This window comes from Phoca vitulina, unplaced genomic scaffold (assembly GCF_004348235.1).
Source record: "Phoca vitulina isolate PV1807 unplaced genomic scaffold, GSC_HSeal_1.0 scaffold49, whole genome shotgun sequence".
In the NCBI taxonomy this organism is placed as follows: domain Eukaryota; kingdom Metazoa; phylum Chordata; class Mammalia; order Carnivora; family Phocidae; genus Phoca; species Phoca vitulina.
In genome coordinates, this window is record NW_022589752.1 from 4,065,433 (window position 1) to 4,085,692 (window position 20,260).

Genomic DNA, 20,260 nt, shown 5'->3' on the forward strand with positions numbered 1-20,260 from the left:
GAATATAAAAATGACAAAGGAGGTCTGAAAAAACTAAATAGAGCTTGAGAAATTAAATATATAATTGGATTTTAAAAATCAGCACACAGGCTTAATGGTAAATTAGACCTAGCCAAAGAAAGAATTCTTGAACTGGAGGACAGTTCTGAGCTTTCTGACTGTAAGAAACTCATTTATTGACGTGTGTATACATGTGATACCTGTGTATAATTTAAGCCAAACTTTCAAGAAATTGATTGTTTCCTCCTAAGGGTAATGTTCTCTATTATTTTTCCTTTCTAATTTGTTCTTCTTCATTTAAAAACAAAAGTTGAATCCAACCCAGGAAATTTTATAAACCACAGTGAGTCATGAGTACAGTTTTGAAGAAAACTGATATTAATAAAGTTGAAAATACACATACCCCACAACCCAGCATATATCCACCAGTGTTCAGAGTACTTTATATGGCCCACCCCAGAAAACCTGGAAAAAAACAAAACATCAGTTGTAGAAAACATAACTATGGTGTGCTTTATACATACAGTGGATTACTGTAGGACTAAGGTGATAACTGAACATGGTGAACCACCAGTAAATACAGCATGGGCACCACCCCATCAGAGTGCATGCTGCCTGGAAACAGCCAGCTTTAGTCCGTACCTGTGCATGGGAACTCTTTCTGCAGCTTTGAAAATGAATAGATCACCCATCTAAGCAGCAACACAATATTGAATAGAAAAAGCAAGGTGCAAAATATTATATGTGGTATGATTCCATTTATATGAAGTTCAGAAATTTAGGCAAACTAAATAGTATATCATTAGGTATAAATGATTATTTTTCTAAAGGCAAGAGTACACACAGAGTTTAGGGGAGTTTTAACCTCTAAGTAGGGCGTGAGGGAGTGGGTTAGGAAGAGTCAAAAGGAGCTTCAGAGATATTAGTAATTTTTTTTTTATAAAACTAGTTGTGGGTACAACTAGAATTCCCTTCAAATTCTTTATCCTTTATATCTACTCAGCATTTAATAAAAGTAATTTAATAAAGCCAAGGCAGAATCAACACAGGTAATAAATCTTTTATGCCGATCAGACCGTCCTTAGTCATTTTTAGTTCATGGACATTAAGAAATTGGAATATTTCCAGAGGAAAATATCCAGGGTGATGATATAAACCTGGTCTTGAGCCTTTCATTTTTTAGATGCAGAGCATGTGAATTTTGAGCATGGGGCAGTTTTGGTTTCCCCAGGCCTGTTGGCTAGTATGTATGGGAAGTGAACTCTGTTAAGTCTTAGGGCTGCACTTGTGTCGCACCATGCAAAAATGAGTTCTAAAAAATTTCTACAATTGTTGTGTAGTTTGCTAAAGGTTTTGTTTTTTTCCGTCAGATGCTGTAACTGTAGGCCTTGTGTGGCATGTCATAATATACCAAGTAACAGCTCAGGAATGGGATCTTTCATTGCTGGGTTCAGACAAGCCCTGTGCTTTCCCTAGCTCCTGAAAGCATCTTTAAATTCAGTAGTATCCATCGAAGGGAGACACATCCGGGTAATTTTGTTTGGTGCCTTTTGGAGGAAAGGCGGACTCAGTCCTAGCATTGCTCTGTCTTTGGCTGTGCAAGGAGCCATTTTGTCTGACCAGGGCCTTAGTTGGACATAGACATGGAAGGCTGGGCAGATGGTAGCCTTTATCTAGGTAATGATCACTTGAGGTGAAGGTATAAATTAGCAATTACTGAGGATCTGCAGTGTGCCGGCTGTTGTTGGGCATTTTTTTTAAGACTATTTTTTTAGAAGGGGGGAAATCAGAGGGGGAGACGAACCATGAGAGACTATGGACTCTGAGAAACAAACTGAGGGTTCTAGAGGGGAGGGCGGTGGGAGGATGGGTTAGCCTGGTGATGGGTATTAAAGAGGGCATGTACTGAATGGAGCACTGAGTGTTATACGCAAACAATGAATCATGGAACACTACATCAAAAACTAATGATGTAATGTATGGTGATTAACATAACATAATAAAATAAAAAAAAGATTTTATTTTTTTAGAGCAGTCTTAGGTTTGCAGCAAAACTAAGAGGAAGTTACTAAGATTGTCCATATATCCCACATGTGCATAGCCTTCCCCATTATCAGCATTTTCCACCAGAGTCATACATTTGTTACGATTAATGAACCTACACTGACATATCATTATCACCCAAAGTCCATAGTTTACACTACCGTTCGCTTTTGGTGTTGTACATTCTATGTGTTTGGACAAATATACAATGATATGTATCCCCCATTAGAGTATAGATTTGCATTGCCCTAAAAATTCTCTATGTTCTGCCTATTCATTCCTCCCTGTCTCCCAACCCATGGCAACCACTTACTGTCTCCATAGTTTTGCCTTTTCTTGAATGTATGTCATATAGTTGGAGTCATATAGTATGTAGCCTCTTCAGATTGGCTTCTCTTTCACTTAGTCATATGCATTCATATTTCCTCCATGTCTTTTCATGTTTGATAGCTCATTTTTAGCTCTGAATAATACTCCATTGTCTGGGTATACCACAGTTTATTTATTCACCTACAGAAGGACATCTTATTTGCTTCCAAGTTTTGGGAGTTATAAATAAAGTTGCTGTAGACATCCATGTGCAGGTTCCTGTATGGACATAAGTTTTCAACTGCTTTGGATAAATATCAATGTGCACAATCGCTGGATCCTATGGAAGGAGTATGTTTACTACACACCAGCTGTCTTCCAAAGTGACTGTATCATTTTGCATTCTCATCTGCAGTGAATGAGAGTTCCTGTTCCATTTGGTGTTCTCAGTGTTCCAGATTTTGGGTATTCTGATAGGTGTGTAGTGGTATCTCATTGTTTTAATTTGCATTTCCCTAATGATATATGATGTAGAGCATCTTTTCCTGTATTTCTTAGGCATTGTCATATAAAAATACTCTATTCCAATGGGAAGGAAGTGGTCTTATCGCCATCTTATGGATGTGGAACTCAGGGAGGAGTAGCTAAAATCAGTATTTGAAGTAAAGAAGGCCATCCTGTCAGGAGAGCAAGCTGCAGAGTCCTGGCTAGAGGCAGTGTTATGGAGTGTTTAGGAGCATAGGCTCCAGTAGACAGAGCCAGATTCATATACAGAATCTGCCATTTGCTAGCAGGGTGAGCTGGGTTGTAAGTTATTTGCCTTATCAGGAAGTGAGGAGAATACTTATTTCGTGGGATTGTTATGAGAAGTAAATGAATTAATATGCATAAAGTACTTAAAACAGTGGCTTGGCACATAGAAAGTGGTATAAAATGAGGTGTTGAGAGAATTTTTTTCCCTGACTATAGGTCTAGCAAGCAATTCTCCTGGTCTCTGTGACCCTGTAGCAGAGCCTGCCCTCAGTGTTAAAGAGGTGAGATAGTTACGTCCAGTCTGGTTTCCCCAGCATCCCAAGTTGAGTTCTGCGCCACCCAGAGGTGGGAGTGGTCTTGATGATTTACATTCATCAGTTCATCTTCTCCCAGGATCCTTCATCTTCCAGAGGCATAGAGATGTTGATTATGATGCATTTATTAAAAGATACAGCAGGTGCACTTATTCCCAAGAGCTTTGCTGTACAGATGAGGAATTGAGGCTCAAGGAGGTTATGAGTGTCCCAAATGCACATCATAGCAGAGCTTGGATTAGGGTGTTTGCTGCACTACCTCCAGAACATGTGGAGGGCAAGGCCACTTTTCTCCTTGGAGCCTTGACCTTATAGTGTGGATGACCTCACATTTCTTGGGTTGGCTGGACCATTGAGATTGTGGGTTCTGAGTGCCTTTTGGGGCCTGTGATGTGTAGGCTGTTGCTAGCTTCCTTATCATGTCAGCACTGCTTGCTTCTTCTGTTAGCACATCTGCTGACTGCTCCTCTTAACCCAATTTCTCTCTGAGTCGTGCAGGCATTAGACGTCCAGTGGCTTCCTCCGTGTGTTTCCCTCACATCTGGCCTATCATTTCCCTTAGTAATTGGCTTTTCACAACCCTGACCAAGTTCCTATTTATTTATTTCTCCCCCTCTTCTCTTCTGCCACTTCTGTTTGCTTTAATCATTTTCCCTTTTTTATACTGTTTTCTCCCTTATTTATCCTTACACACTGGCTCTTGTATGTTTCTGCCATTTTTCCTGTATCTGGGGTCCAGAGTGGACTCTTGATTTTTGGAGTCATTGCTAGACAGTGAATGGTATGAACTGGAATGTGGTATGAGCTGACCAAAATCCATGATACATCAATGGCAACTATGCCGTGCAGTCTTGCCTCCTAACTTCATTTTTATTAACCTGGACACAAATTGAGCATTACTAGCACAGCATTATAGTCAATATCATAAGGTCTAAGAGAAAAGAAGATACCAAACCTATGGAGACTGTAATTCCAGAAATGATCCAAGGACTTCCCTTCCTTAAGGCACTAAGGCAGGAAATAATAAGGTCTCAGAAATAAGTAAAGTATAATAATTACAAGTGCCTGGCTTAAATAGCATTTAAACATAAAAATACTCTTCTTTAGCTTAAGGTAGCCTTATTGCTTATGCTCTTCTTTGAACTGAAGTGAAGACATTTATTCAAGATTAACATACATTATGAAACAGTTCAATTTAGGAAATTAGATAATGGTTTAAAACATACTTGAGCATGCTGAAATGTTACATAGTAATTGTCAATTTCAATAGCAGGGTATTCTTTGCTCTCTGTTTTTTGCCTTTTTTTTTAAATATATGCTAAAAATTTTCTGTCAACTCCTATTTTAAAAGGAGAATGAAAATCATTGTCACTTGAAATTAATTAGTGTTATTTTTAAAATGAATCCATCACATTTGAAAATACCCTTCTTTATGATAGGGTTTTAAAAAGTTAGTTCTGAGACCAATAGAAGAAAAATGGGAGAAAGTTTAAAGCATCCCCACAGACAACCTTCTGGTCAGAACTGTGAGGTCTTTAAAAGCAATCTTGGGATTTTTCTTGTTGTCTGGGAGCAGTATTGAACAGATGGTAAATTGACAGAAATAAAGCTGGATAATCAAATTTGATAAGCTAAGAAGAGGTTAACTAGAGAAATCTGTGGTATTTTAAAAAAATTTCCAGGGTGATTGGGGAGTGGTGGCTAAAATCAATATTTGGTATTTCATTTGTGTTAATACAAAAAACAAAACCATAAGTTTGCTTTTTAATTAAATTTTTTTTTTCATTTAAAAATTAGTCCTCCTACCTCCCAACCAATCTGTCCTTGTAGGTGGAGAAGGAAAAGAGAAATTTGTATCAGCTGGCTGCCTGCATGCCACCTCAGGAAATAGCATGTCAAATTCCTGCTTTATCAAGCCCCTCCTGCTGGCCTTCCTCCCATCCTCATTTAGTGAGTGTGCCAGATTCTGTGTGAGGTGCTGGGACTATAAAGAAGAAATGAAACAGGATTCCATGGTACAGTGGGGGGGGGTGGGTCTAACAAATAACACAAAACATTCTGGAAATCTCCAATCCTTTTAGTATGTCTAGAGAAACTACCTGCTGAAGGACTGGCCACAGCTTCACTGGCGTCATTACCTTTGTAGTTCATTTAAATCAAAGACCAGTTAACTTATTTGAATTTTTCCCTGGTCTTAGAAATAGCTCTTTCACGGGTATACCTATCCCACCTAAATTCTTCTGAAAAATCACTGTGCCCCCCAAAAGAGCCTTGTACTTTCTAGGCGACAGTAAAGACAGCTTTGCAGAAGGAGCCCACTTCCTTTTCTGTTCTTCAGGTCTTTTTCCCTCCTAATATGTCCATCGGTTTGATGTTTTCTCTTAAACACTGGGCCATGTGTGCTCTCCTAATCACTGGACCACACCAAGAATCTGCTGTTTCTTTCTAAGTGCTTGCTTAATGTAACCATTTAATATGTCCCAGTGTCACATTTGTCTGATGTGTGTTCTACAGGGAAACATAGCTTCTATTAACATGGTTCTGTTTGTTCTTTAACCTATATGCATTTAACCGTGTTTTTTTGGGCCAGCTCAAATTGGAGTAATAGATCTTCAGTAAAAACACCTATATTATTTGATGAATGCTTACCAAACTCTGCAGTTGATTTGAAAACAATTTTGGTGTGTGGGTTAAGTGTTAGCTAGGGAAAGAAGACCCTATCCAAGCAACCCTTGGATAGCTTGTCTAGCAAAGCTTATGAAGTACATTTTTCAAACTTGTCTAAGCAAAAATGATTGCTCGGCTATTTAAGAAATAATTGATCATATCCTTTGTCTTATCCTTCTCCTTTGTCACTCTTCTGATTTCCTGTGTGACATTTAATAACAAATCAGACTAACAAGGATGCATTTCAATTTTAACGGTTTATGGATCAGTTTATTAGGCCAGAAGGGGAAGGTGCAGTAAAGAATGTGAACACTTCCTAGGATCAGCATGGGTTATGTGAACTAACTTGGGATGGAAGTCTGGTAGAAAAAAGCAGGATCTTTCAAATCAAGTACTCCTGAGTTCGAATCAGGGCTCCACCATTTACTAGCCATGTGATCCTGGAAATGTACCATATCTTTCTGAGATCTTAGTGTCTTCATCTGGAAAATGGGGACTGTCAGGATTTACCTTCACAGGATAGTGGATAGCTTCTAGTTATGCATAGAGTGTTGCCTGGCACTAATTTTCCAAGTGTCTACTATAACTTCTTTAAGAGGCAGGAACTTGGTTCACATCAGGTCACCTAATCTTTCTGAGCCTCAGCTTTGTCATTTGTATAATGGGAATTTGAACATATTAACATGAAAAAGCTCAAAAAATTTGCAGTCATATGCAGGTATAATGACTTATTTCACAAAGGCCTCCTGACTATCCACCGGGATATAAACTCTACTGTAGCTTTTTTTCAGGTCTTTTTGGTGCTTCCAAAACATTCACTTGGTATTACTATTACTGCATATTAGTTATGTCACACAAATATTGCAGAATTAATGGAAAGAAACCCATATCTTATTCACATTTATAATCCCTACTATATTTTAAATATATTAAGGGTTTGGTAAATGTTTATTATATAAATAATTATTTTTTATTATCATTGCCCTCAGCTTTGCAAACTAATACAGTTAATAGCATCATAATGGATTTATTTCTACCTTTATTATTTCTGTAATCATTTTATTGTTTTAACATTTTATATGGAATATGTAAAACCTAAGATACCTTTCTTACTAACATTGCATATTTCTTTTAATACAATTGAATCATATTCACAGATGTAGGATGGCTGGGAGTTTTGGTGTCAAAGAAGAAAAAAAAACTTTGAATGTTCCTACCTTTTCTTTTATTAGAGAAACTAAAAATTCAGGAGATTTTCAAATTTGCATAATATTTATGATTTTAATTTGTGTATATAAAGAGATATCACTTATGAAAGTATGCTATTGCATTCTATTTATAGTTGAATATTTAGAGAGATTTTCTCTTTTTGATAAAAAGAAATGTGCTTTTTTAACTTTTCAGGCATCTTGAAGTCACAGAGGAAAGAATAGCTTCCTCCAAACCTTCAGACTTTTTCTTGTATGACCTATAAGACTTAAATAACTGGAGCAATAAGCTCTTTTCTTAGTTCTACAGTAATAAAAATGCCACTGTTGTCCGTTGATTATCCATCTGTGGGCCTAGTTTAGAGGAAGGGAATATACCAAACAATTAATCAGCAGTCACTAAGAGATACCAACAAGCAGATGAAGGGCTTGCATGCTTTATTTCATTTATTTAAAAAAAAAAAAAGGGAAAGAAAGGAAAAAGGCAGTATCTCTTGAAAACTGGAATTTATTTTGCTCTTTAGTTGTTCTTATTCTATTTTGGTTTTGTTCAGTGTATAGGAATTGCAGTAACCTGATACTGTGTTCATTTGCATCAATAACTTCTATTTGCATTCTTATAAACTAATTTAAATAAAGGCTGTGTATGTGACAATAGATATATATTAGTTATCTATTGCTGCATAACAAATTGCCCTGAAGCTAGGGACTTAAAACAATAAATGTTTTGTTTGTTTATTTTGTTTTATCTCACCAAATTTCTTTGTATCAGGAATCCAGGAATGTCCTAGGTGGGTGGCTGTAGCTCAGAATCTTACATAAGATTGAAGTCCAGATGTCATCCCATGTTATAAGTAGTCTATGTGAAGACTTGACTGAGGCTGAAAGATTCACTTCCAAGATAGTTTGCTCCCATGCCTGGCACGTTTGAACTGGTTGTTGGCAGGAGGCCTGTTTCTTACCATGTGGACCTCTCCATAAGGCTGTTTGACCATCTGTAATAACATGAGCAAAGGATGAGAGAGCAGGATAGAAGCTGCATTGTCTTTTATGACCTAGCCTGGAAGTCACACATCATTTCCATGATAATCCTGCTGGCTATACAAGTTAACTCTGCTCATAGTGGGAGGAAAATACACAACAGTACAAAGACCAGGAGGCAAGGATCTTTGGGGGCTACCTTGGAGAAGCTAGAATGTTTAATCTAATATGCGCAAGTGTCCAGTGAATGTTCAGATAACTTAAATTTTCATTTTATCAAAAATAATATAATTACTGGAGTGTGGAGGTTTTCAGATTTTACATCTTTTATCCCAAATTGCACATGTTGAAATACATTGATTATTGGTCCATTTCAATTGAATATAGATAGCAGTGCAAAATGTCTCTGCCCTCAAGGAAAGGCAAATATTTCATTATAATTTTTCCAAGTATTACAACAGAGGTACATACTGAAGATGATGAGGTCAGGTGTTGAAGAACATGAGCTCTGAAGTCAGTTTGCCTGAGTTCAATTTCTGGCTCCCTTATTTATTGGCTATATGACCTTGGACCACTTATTTAACCTTTCTAATTCTTTAGTTTCCTTTTCTGATTATTCCCTTTTTATAGCTTACCTTCCTCGTAGGGTTGTGGGGATTTAGGAAACAGTACCAGAGAGTACTATTAGCCAGCCACTTGAGATTTTCTGGAATGATCAGTTTGGATGAGGGAAGGTTTCCAGGGAATATGAGACATTTGAGTGGTCTCTTGGAGGGTAAGTTGGAGTTTGGTCAGCACAGAAAGTTGGTGGAACCCGGGAAGAGATGCCAGCATGAAGGAGAGCTAGAGGCAGAGGAGCTGAGCAGTGGGGTTGAGGCTGGGGCACATCATGTGGTAGCTTCAAGGGAATGACTAGAAGTAAGTTTAGACAGTAGCATGCAAGGATGTGAAGAGTCTCAGGTGGAGCCCCAGTACATTGTAAATTTTCTGAGATTATCTCAGTTTAAATCACAAATTTCTTACTGCCTCATGACCGCTCTCACAATTGCTAGATCTTATGTCCATATTTGCGGTTAGGAAAATATTGTCACTACAGTTACAGGCAAAACAAAAGAAGTTTGAACTTTTTTTGTGGAGGCTTTTAAAAACAGTAGAATTATAGGATTTGCTCTGTGTGTGTGTGTGTGTGTGTGTGTGTGTGTGTTTTAAGTGGTGTGGGCAATGGGTTGAATAGTTAGGATGGTTATAGATATCAGTAGGGAGAGGACTGAAGCCTCACAGGAGACTAGAGAGGTGCATACAAGTATACAAGAGCCTGAGACCCTTGCTTCTTGTCAGTTTTGGCATTTCCCACAGGCATCCCAAGCATGTTCCCAGGACACTGGCAAGACCAGGACACTTGCCATCCCATTCCAAAGAACTGTGACTCATCCAGAATTTTGCAATTATAAAAATCTAAAAAGGAGAGATTTTAATGTTAGCATATATGTAAGTATCAGTTTGAATTATACGTGAGGAAATAGGCACAATAATCTTCTTGGCCTTTAAATGTCTGGCTCTAGTATTGATAACCTTATTTTATGGATAAAAGAAGATAATGATTATGTCAATTTTAGAAACTCCTCAACTGCCCACTTCCCAGGTTCAAAAGATTGTTTTGATTCAATACATGCCCTCTTTTTTGAATGGAGCACTGGGTGTTATACGCAAACAATGAATCATGGAACACTACATCAAAAACTAATGATGTAATGTATGGTGACTAACATAACATAATAAAATTAAATTAAAAAAGAAAGATTTTTTTGAAAACAAAACTGAAAAGAAAGATGAGGCTTTAAAGAAGAAAAGACAGGTAAAAAATGAGATTTTTAATTTAGATAAATAAGAATCCCTTTGGCAGAGAGCTGGATTCCAGATGGCTTCTAGGCCCAGGGGTGGGAATTAGGGTGCTTAGTCTATTTAGCCTTTCTCACGTGGTTTTTAATTCATCTTCCAGTACTCTCTCCCAGCAGGGCTGACTCTTCATTGCTTTTTGGATGACATGCTCCATGGACAGGCTCTTTTACCAAGACACATGAGCCTCAAATATGTGTCTTTCTTTAGCTTCTTTAGGAGGTAGGTAGGTCTAGTTGAAGCCAGAAGGCTCTAACCCATCTGACATAAAATGATGAAACAGGAATTCTGTGATATCTAGTTCACTTAAAGCTTATTTATTTTCATGAGAAAGAATTTTAATGTGAGTGCTGTCCTCTTTTTCTTTGAAAACTTGGAATCATGCACTAATGCACCTTTGCACTGCAGCCATAACACTATGTAAAAAATAATCTAGAAATGGGTAGTGTTTTTATACAACTATTAAGTTATATGAAACATTAGTCTAATAACCAGACTGAGAGACAGTGTGTCCATTCAGGGATATAGTAGCCTTGCAGGGAGAGCCCAGCTGTGGAAGGGGAAATTTTGGAGTAACTTACCCTGTCTTCAGTTGTGTTTGAAATTTATATATTTTCTGATAGTTTGCTTCAGATTTGGGCTCTCTCTTTTTATTTCTAATTTGATATTTCATATTATTTCATAACTAAGATTTTAAGGATTGTAACTTTTTTCATGGTGTTTTCTACTCATAATAAAAGTAGTTTAGTGTCTTGGTGTGCAAAAAAAAATAGTTGATGGAAGATGGTCTTGTTACTAAAGTAAACCTTTCTATAAATAAATGCAGAAACATCTGTTAAGGGCATAGTCTGAATGTGGCAGACATCTGAATTTCGTCAATTCCCGCCTTGTGGCCAAGATTTCTTTCTTAAGCTTTCTTTATAACTAATGGCAGAGTTTCACATTCTCACAGCATTAGGCAATAGAATGGTCAAAAGAACTGGTGCCAAGTTACCCTCTTTCTTGGGTTAGCTGGTGGTAATAATTTATACTCACCAAGGAAAAGTGTGGCATGTTTTTGTTTTTATTTTTGAAGACTGAAAACCTGAGATCTGTCCTTCGATGTCACTTCTAGGCCCTGGGTTTAGGCAGTTTTCCAAATATCTGTTAAACTGCTTTCAAGAAATTATTGTGGTGTTGCAGGAAGCTTTGGTCAGGAGAATAAGGCAGCACACAGTCTTTCCTAGAACACCATGGGCCCATCAAATGACCTTTTTCAGAAACAACTGAGATTCTTTTTTCAATGGCAGAAAAATGCTAATTGAAACCAAACAGAAAACAGACTCACCCCACAAGTATTGTAGTTCAAATGAGTAAGGGGGAAGTCATAGAGGGGATGAAAAATTCTTCTTGGGAAAACTTTTGAAGCTAAAGCTTATTTATTTGGTCTTTGATGATTATAAGTTAAAATGGGGTGGTTTAGCATTTTTAAGATAAAAATGAGCCAGGACTGTAAGAACACTGTGTACCCTTTCAGGTGCCTTTGTACCTCTTCCTAGAATACCTGTCTGGTGCTCTACTCTTCCTCAAGACTACCTCAACACTCCTCCCACTTGGGGACTCCAGCGCCGTAAGGTGAGTCGGCAAATTTGTACTCCTTGCCTATATCCTAGAAGAGTATCATTTAAACTGACATTTTTAAAACAATTTTTCAAAATTTTGGGAGGCTTTCAGAGGATGTGTTCACTGGTGAACTCTCAAGAATCATCATTTGTAAGCCCTATATTTAGATAAGTATAAAGTTTAATTAGCAGTAGTATCTTTTGCCAGTGTAATATAAACCCTAGGTTCAAATTTGGGTTGACACTAATAGCATTATGAAACATACTTTAGATTTCAGATTTGAAGTCTGAAGCAAATTTTTGCAAATTAGTATGTCACCACTCTTAGGTTTCCTGAGCATTATTCTACTCATGCTTTAAATTGACAGCCTCTTTTTTTATTGATTGATTGATTGATTAAGTTTTTATTTTAATTCCAGTTAGCATACAGTGTTGTATTAGTTTCTGGGGTACAATATAGTAATTCAACACTTCCATACATCAACCTGTGCTCTTCAAAACAAGTGCACTCCTTAATCCCCATCACCTATTCAACCCATCTCCACCCCTCTCCCCGTCTGGTAACCATCAGTTTGTTCTCTATAATTAAGGGTCTGTTTCTTGCTTTGTGTCTCTCTCTCTAATTTTTTCCCTTTGCTTGTTTGTTTTGTTTCTTAAATTCCACATATGAGTGAAATCAGATGGTATTTGTCTTTCTTTGACTTATTTCACTTAGCATTATACTCTCTAGCTCCATCCACGCCATTGCAAATGGCAAGATTTCATTCCTTTTTATGGCTGAATAATATTCTATTTTAAATATATATATTTATTTATATATATGTACACCACACCTTTATCCATTCATCAATCGATGGATAGCAGCCTCTTTTAAAGCAGAAAAGTATTTCTAACAGTGAAGGTTAGAAGGTCTCAGTAAATCTGAAATAGCTTATAGTGTGAGCTTCCATCCCTTAAGTAGTGTAATTGGCTTCATTAAGTAAAGGGGGTCACAAAGTCTCTTGAAGTGGGAATATACAACTAAATTAATTTTCACTTGCTTTTTGTACGTTTGATGTGTATCCTCTCTTGAACATTAAAGTGACTCATTGGTCTCAGAAGGGAAAATAATTTGACCTTGTTTGTAGTATGTGAATCACTTGTGAATAAACTGTTCACACTTTACAGGTGAATAAACTCTTTAAGGGCACCAACCAGCATGCTGTCTCGGAAATTCCTTAGTCCCTCATTTGCAAAAGTTATGTGCTTGCATTTTTGCCTCGATGATTTTCAAAGGTCTTACATAATTAATTCCCCCCTGAAATAAAAAAGTATGACCTTAGAGCCTTGTAGTAATTGCTAAACTATGTGGAGGGAAATGGATTCCTAAAACCACAAGTCCTTATCCTCACTGGTTCTGTTTTCTTCCTGTAGACCCTGTTGCATTGCTTGCGGCATTAGCAAAATCCATGACTAGAAGGCCCCAAGTGTTGAAAGTAAAAGATAGTCTGATTCTAATCGAGCAATTTTGTTATATCCATGTAAGAGCTGAAAAATTCTAGTTAAGCTCTGTTATTTGTAATACAGTCTAAAGAAGAAAAGTATAAGGAACAAAATGTATTATGTAGTCCCACTTTTTACTATAGTTCTCTCCATAATTGTGTCATCACTTAAATTTTAGAGTTAGCTTTTATCACTGATAGAGCTATTCTGTAAATCTTTCTTTTCTTTACATTAATTATTTTCTATTTGGTAGGATTTATGTAAAAGTTATACCAAGGGGAACTATGGTTCAGATTTAATGTTTAGAGATTGTGTACACTTGGGTTTGAATGTTTCAATTATTTTGTTTCTTTTAGAACACTGGTAGTTATCCCCTCATACAGGTAAGAGATGTAGGAGTTGCTTGGAGTTCACTGCCAAAGAGTTAATTTTTTACTATTTCTTTTCAAATGTTTAGTATGCTAAAAATTAACAGCCTTTGATTCTTGACTTCAAGTGCATGGAGACTCCCTTAACATACTGCCTTGTTTTCCTTTTTTAAATGGAGTTTTGTCTGGATGTGGTAGAGCTATACATAAAACAGTTTTGCTCTTGGATCCAGTAATCCAGTTTACTCATTGAAAGAGGATATGTGAGTTCCCTAAACCTTTTCGAATGAAGCATCTAATTTCAGTCATGTTAACTTTGATAGCAACAAAACCAGCTTTGAATTCTCAGTATTGCTACACTGTAAAGCTACCTTAAATTTTTTTTTTATGGAGCAGCTTTAAATTTTTAATGTTTTACAATCAGAATATTTATTTCTACTAAATTACATTTTCTCCACAATGATGCAGTTTTTCCTGAGCCGTTATTCTTTTAGGGAATGATAGAGAATAATTCACATTTTATTTATCACAAGGCATCTTTTCCTAGGTTTGTAAATTTGAGGCTGTGTGAGAACAAACTTTAAAGCTCCTATTTTATGTAAAAAAAAATAGATTACATAAAACAAAATAAGATTTTGCAGATTATTTATTTGCTTCTCTCTCTGTTGGGAATAGGACTGCATTCTTCTCCCATCCCCCTTTTCTGGTACCTTCCTATAAAAGGCATTAGAAGGAAAAGAATGATAAACAGGACTTAGCCCTATAATCTTCTTTCAAAACTGCCTTGTAAGTAATTTCCCATAGTTTCTGTAATGAAGCTTATGTTGGTAGTATAGGGTGCTTCTGGTAGTGGGGAGTAGTTTCAAAATACTTTTTCTATTGAATTTTTATTTATTTATTTATTTATTTATATTTTTCACATTTTTAAATTATGTTAATCACCATACATTACATCATTAGTTTTTGATGTAGTGTTCCATGATTCATTGTTTGCATATAACACCCAGTGCTCCATGCATTACGTGCCCTCTTTAATACCCATCACCAGGCTAACCCATCCCCCCACTTCAAAATACTTTAAGCTGTGTGTGTGTGTGTGTGTGTGTGTGTGTGTTTTCAGGTTAGGTTTTCTGCCCCATGTAGATTTAATGGAAAATATTTTTTATTTGCTTATACTTGGTTTTAATGGTTTAGATGGGGGCATTTCTAAATAAAACTTGTAAAGAGATGTTTATTGTTGTTACAGGTAATTCATGCACACAGATTTTAGGAGGCTCGAAATGATCTTTTGGCAGAAAAACTTGTTAGAAGAAGGGGGGACAGTTTCTGTAATTTAAGTTGTCATAGTAACCTGCATCAAACCTATACTTGGAATCCAGGCCTGAAGAATTTCAGTGACAATAAACATTCCAGTTGCATTCATCTTTTTTTTGCTCTCTGAGAAAGGAGCCATCAATTGTGATCTAATTATTTCATTTCTGTTTTTAGAAGATGAGTAGCAGCTTGCATTTTTTAGCACTTTGAAAGTTCCCTGGCAGAGTAAAAATGAAAAGTTAGCTGTTTATATTTGAACTTGGCATTTTCTGATACTGTATCTCAAACTATTTCAGATGACGAGATAGGTTCAGTATAATGGTTACTTAATAAAATATGAAAAAAAAAACAATTTAATAAGGATTTGAAGACATTGCCACATACATTTGTTAATATGCAAGTTTTAATATTAAACATATTGGAATCTGGTTTTCATGGAACTCTGATCTGGGAATGTTAGGATTTTCCTAATACCAAATTGTTAATATATTTCTTTTATGGCATCTTGTACTTAAGCATGAATGTATTTAAATAAAAAGGATGAGGTATCATTTTTATTAGCAGAATAAGTTTACTTTGAGAAATTTGTATCCAGGCATTTTTTAGATATGCTCTCTTTCACAAAGGACAGTAGAATGTTGTTTCTAAAGACAAAACTTTTTTAGGGTTTGCTTCACTCTTTTGCTTTTTGCAAGATACTGATAACTAATCAAGGTAATTTGGAGTTAAAAACATTCTCCTTAAGCAAGGAACATTAGGAGAAGTAAGGAGATAAAGATGTGTGTGTCCATTCATTTTAGGAATCTTGGAAGATAAATTGGAAGAGTTTGTGACTAGTCTAAGTAATAAAAATAATATACAAAATTAGCTGCTATTGGATTTAACTGTAGCTATCTGTAGATAAAAATGGTAAAATTCTTGTAGAAACTTTTCCACATATATATGAGACTCTTAATCAAATGGATAATTTTTTTAAAAACATAAATCAGAATTTGAATTTTAAAAAGTATAAGGTAGATGTAGAAAACCTAGATAATCCATTTACTGGGAAACTGTGAAGGAAAATATAATCACCTATTATCTCACTGTTAGAAATATTTACTATAAACATTTTATGGGACGTATCTGCAATTTTATAAACAAATTAGGAATCAAGCCAATAGGCAAAATACTAATAATGGTGAAACACTAGAATTTTATCTCCTATTAGAATTAGCAGCATACTTGCTGCCATCACTACTAAAGTAGCTCTGAAATATTTAGCCAGTATATTAAGAACAGAAAAAGAGAGAGAACTATTGGAAAGGACAGAATTATTTGTAGATAATAAAAAATGCCCAAGATACTCAAACTAATATAGTAAAATTCCATTGTAATGTAAATAAGCATGATTTGTGTAGTAGTAATAATCAGTTCAAAAATAGAAAAAAAGAGACCATTCATAGTAGCAACAATCCTTATGCTGATGATTAAACTCTGTAAGAAATGTGAATGGCCCATGGGCAGGAAACTGTTAAACTTCATATAGGTCTAAAGATTTGTTCAGTCTTAGTACTTAATAAGGGAATGTCGTATTTGGTATATCATATCATTAAAGATTCAAAAACATGTACATGAAACATATATGAGTGACCTTTATGTAAAATGTAACCTAGACCAATATAATTCCTAATGTTGGCTGTGGGGGAAGATAGACCAGAATGCTCGTATAATGAAACTACAGGGTAGATGGTGTTGCAGCTAGTAACGTAATCTGACTACCTACCTACCTATCTACATACCTGCTTATTTATAGATAATTTTTTTTACTATTTAATGAAATGGAAAAATGAGAGTAACCTAAAAAGTTAACAATGTCAGGATACAATATAAACTATAACCTTTAATTTTTAAGTGTATTTACTAAGAAAATAAATGAGGAGGCAACATACAAAGTGTTAATGATGACTATCTGCAAGTGGTAGAACTACAAGAATAATTATTATTATTATCAAATTATTATTACAGATTCTCTAAAACAAATATATTTATAATCAGAAATTTGAAAATAGATTTAGTTTTCCAAACATCTAAGGTTGATCAAATGTCTAAGATTTCATTATATATCTTCTTGAAAAAATTATTGTAAAAACATTTATTGAGATGGGTTATATACAGAATTAAAAAATGAGGGGATCATCAGAGTCTCTGGTTAGGGCTGAATAGACTGCACTCCCCAGCTACCATTCATATTAGACTGTGGTATATACCTGTGCGTCTGGTGATTATGCCTCCTGGGAGTGTGGGGCCCAACACCCTGAGAATGATAAAGAGCAATGTGTTCCTATGTTTAAATCTCAGCCCTTTCCCCCATGCCTATGTATCAAGTGCCACAGCAGTTTAAATGTTCAAATATTGATTGCCAATGACATTGAATCAAACTTACTGAAGTCTTTATGGATTAAGTAGGAGAATTAGGACAATTATTTTAATTCTGCAGCCATTTTGATTATTTACCCTTCTCTCCCCTTTCCCATTGACTCTACTGTTTTGTTTACAGCAAATTACACCTGGGCAAGAAACTTAATAATTTTTAGGAAATATACCCAGCATGAGATGCTGTGCCTCTGAAGTCTTAAGTGTTAACTTTAATTTTTTTGTGCTGTTCTTCCTGAATACAGCTTTTAACAGTGGATTTGTTTTTTCCAATACCCACACAGTTCAAACCTGTGGGAGTCAACTGTATTTGTAAAGGTCTTAGCATGTACAAAATTCAGTGTATGATAATTATCACCATTTTTATTAAAAGGGTGATACTTTCCCCAAATGCTTCAATCTTGTTTCAGACTTAGGCTAGATATACTTTTATATAAGCAGACTTTCATTCTTCTGTACTTATGGAAACTATATAATTTTTCAAACCAGACACTTTGGAGAGTGAAACTTGGCACTATTGATAATTATGCTGGGATAACAATGTAAACCATTGCTGTTCTAGGCAAACCAGGATGAGTGGTCACTCGGGGTATACCGGTAGTACCTGATTTGTGGTTCATGCTCAGAGAACACAGGTCGTTGTCATTGAGTGAGACAGGAAGGATATAGGACAAGTGAGCTCCCATTCATCTTTTTGAGCTTTAGTTCCTTACTCGTTAATTGAGGTTAACGATGACTAGCTCACAGGGTGGCTGTAAAGATTAAATGAAATTGTGATCTCATAAATACAGTATATATGTGGAAATTAGACACCTGTTAATTCTCCTCTCTGTCTCTGCAAATTACCTTAGCTATGCTGATGGATGAAGTTTTGTGTATAGCTGTGCTATGTACTGACTTCTCACACTTCCTTAATGTATCTTTATAGTTCATTTGACTGGACATGGTAGATGGTAGTCATAACCAACTGCACATGTGGTTCCTCACTTTACAGTGGAGAGTTGGTCTATATTGCTTCAATTAAGCACTTTTTAACATTGAAAGGTATGAATTGTAGTGTTCAGGAACCACACCTGCTTTCCCTGTAAATTCTCTGTCGTATTTTTTTTTTTCCTTTTGTGCTTTTCTATTTTTTGGATGATTCATAGTCTAAATAGGAGGATTTTTTTTCCTTAAATATTTCAAATATGAATGTTTATGCATTTAATAGACTTTGTGTGAATAAAAGACACTTGTTTTGCACATCAGCTGCAGAGATGTATTTCTCGGGGAAAAATATCTAGCTGAAACCTTGAAAATTAATAGGATAATTGGTAATATATATACCAAATTTGATTTTCTTATAATTTATAAATAAATTTTAATAACACAAAACTGGAGGAAGTAATAGACCTCAAGGTTTGGGTCTTTGGCAAAATGACCACAGCATTTTCACCATTATCTTCCATAGTTGTTCTCTTCATTAGCAAATCTGTGTTCAGACCTGGTATTGCCCGGTCTTCAGGCTTACAGATTGGTAGTAAATGATTTTAGTCATATCATAAATTATGCAGTTGTGGAATGAAGAAGGTATGATGGGAGCATATGGGGAAGAAGTTTGTACAAAAGTTAAGGAAGGCTGCTTGTGGATACCATTTAATTAAGTGTTTAATGGTGAGTAGGTCTTTAGGGAGTGGGGAGAAAGTCTTTGAAAATGGCCTGGGGAATGGCATATGCCAAGCCTAGAAAGGTGCATAAGGAGCAAGGATGTGTTTGGGGCTTAACAAGTACAGCTAAGTGTGGATATGAATGTGGATGGGAAGGGGATGCCTAATTTTAAAAAATGGGATTCTTATTCTAATTGAGTAAGAATTGAATAAGAAACAACCTTTTCTGAGGCTCTGGGCTTTATGTATTGAAAGGATCAAAATTATAAGTAGATAAAGTTCTATCTGGAGAAGAAGTAGAAGTGTTTATGATTTGGAGCAACCTAAATTTCAGAAATCTCTGTAAGGAGAAAGATTACTCACGTTCTTTATTCTTTATAGTTTCTCTGTAATCTTAAGAAATTAAATATTTAACATATCCTCATTCTTCAAAAGGATATTGCTACTTTAAAATGTTCACACTTAGGGGCGCCTAGGTGGCTCAGTTGTTAAGCGTCTGCCTTCAGCTCAGGTCATGATCCCAGGGTTCTGGGATCGAGTCCCGCATCCGGCTCCCTGCTCTGCGGGAAGCCTGCTTCTCCCTCTCCCACTCCCCCTGCTTGTGTTCCCACTCTCGCTATCTCTCTCTCTGTCAAATAAATAAAATCTTTAAAAATAAATAAATAAATAAATAAAATGTTTGCACTTAAAAAATTAGATATAAATAGATAACATTAAAAGCTGTACTGTTTCCAGCCAGTTGATTTAACATTCCATTCATTTTGTTAACATTTTCTCCTGTGAGCTGCTCTATAGCCACCAGACAATTTTACTGTGCAAATTCTTTGCAAATTTTGCCTTGTCAAAATGTGAATTGTGTGAGGGATGAAATGATTAAAAATTGCTTTTTTTTTTGTACAGCAGATAACACTTTCAGAAAAAAATACGCTGATATTAACTGCCATTTCTATTCCATTTTGCTCCCAAGAATTGTTTGAATGTATACACTCCATCTTTTTATTATCTCAAGAAGTAGAACTGTTAACAAAATAGTAATTTCATGTAGTAATATTTGTATCATCATGTGAAAAATAAAATAATGTCATATGGGTGACTACCTTAGTTCTAATACCATCTTGCCTGCTTCATTTTATATTTTCCCTGTGCTACACTATAGCACATACATAAAATCTTTATTTTTTACTTGGAAAGCACTTTGAACATTCAGATTTGAGCTAGAAGAAACCAAGGCCCTGTTGGAGACTGATTTGTTCCCTTTAGACA

At 35.8% G+C, this 20,260-nt stretch overlaps 1 protein-coding gene across 4 annotated transcripts in view; it reads left to right on the forward strand.

Annotated features, from left to right (window-relative positions):
- The window catches only part of RASSF8 (Ras association domain family member 8), a 126,982-nt gene that overhangs the window by 34,076 nt on the left and 72,646 nt on the right, over nt 1-20,260 (forward strand). For 2 of the 4 annotated variants that reach the window (XM_032432714.1, XM_032432716.1), the window contains exon 2: nt 11,688-11,785. The exons of 1 other annotated variant lie outside the window; for it this stretch is intronic. The gene's annotated coding sequence lies outside the window, so the exon portion shown is untranslated. The remainder of the gene's footprint in view (nt 1-11,687; nt 11,786-20,260) is intronic. One more of the 4 variants, XM_032432717.1, reaches the window with a different exon arrangement.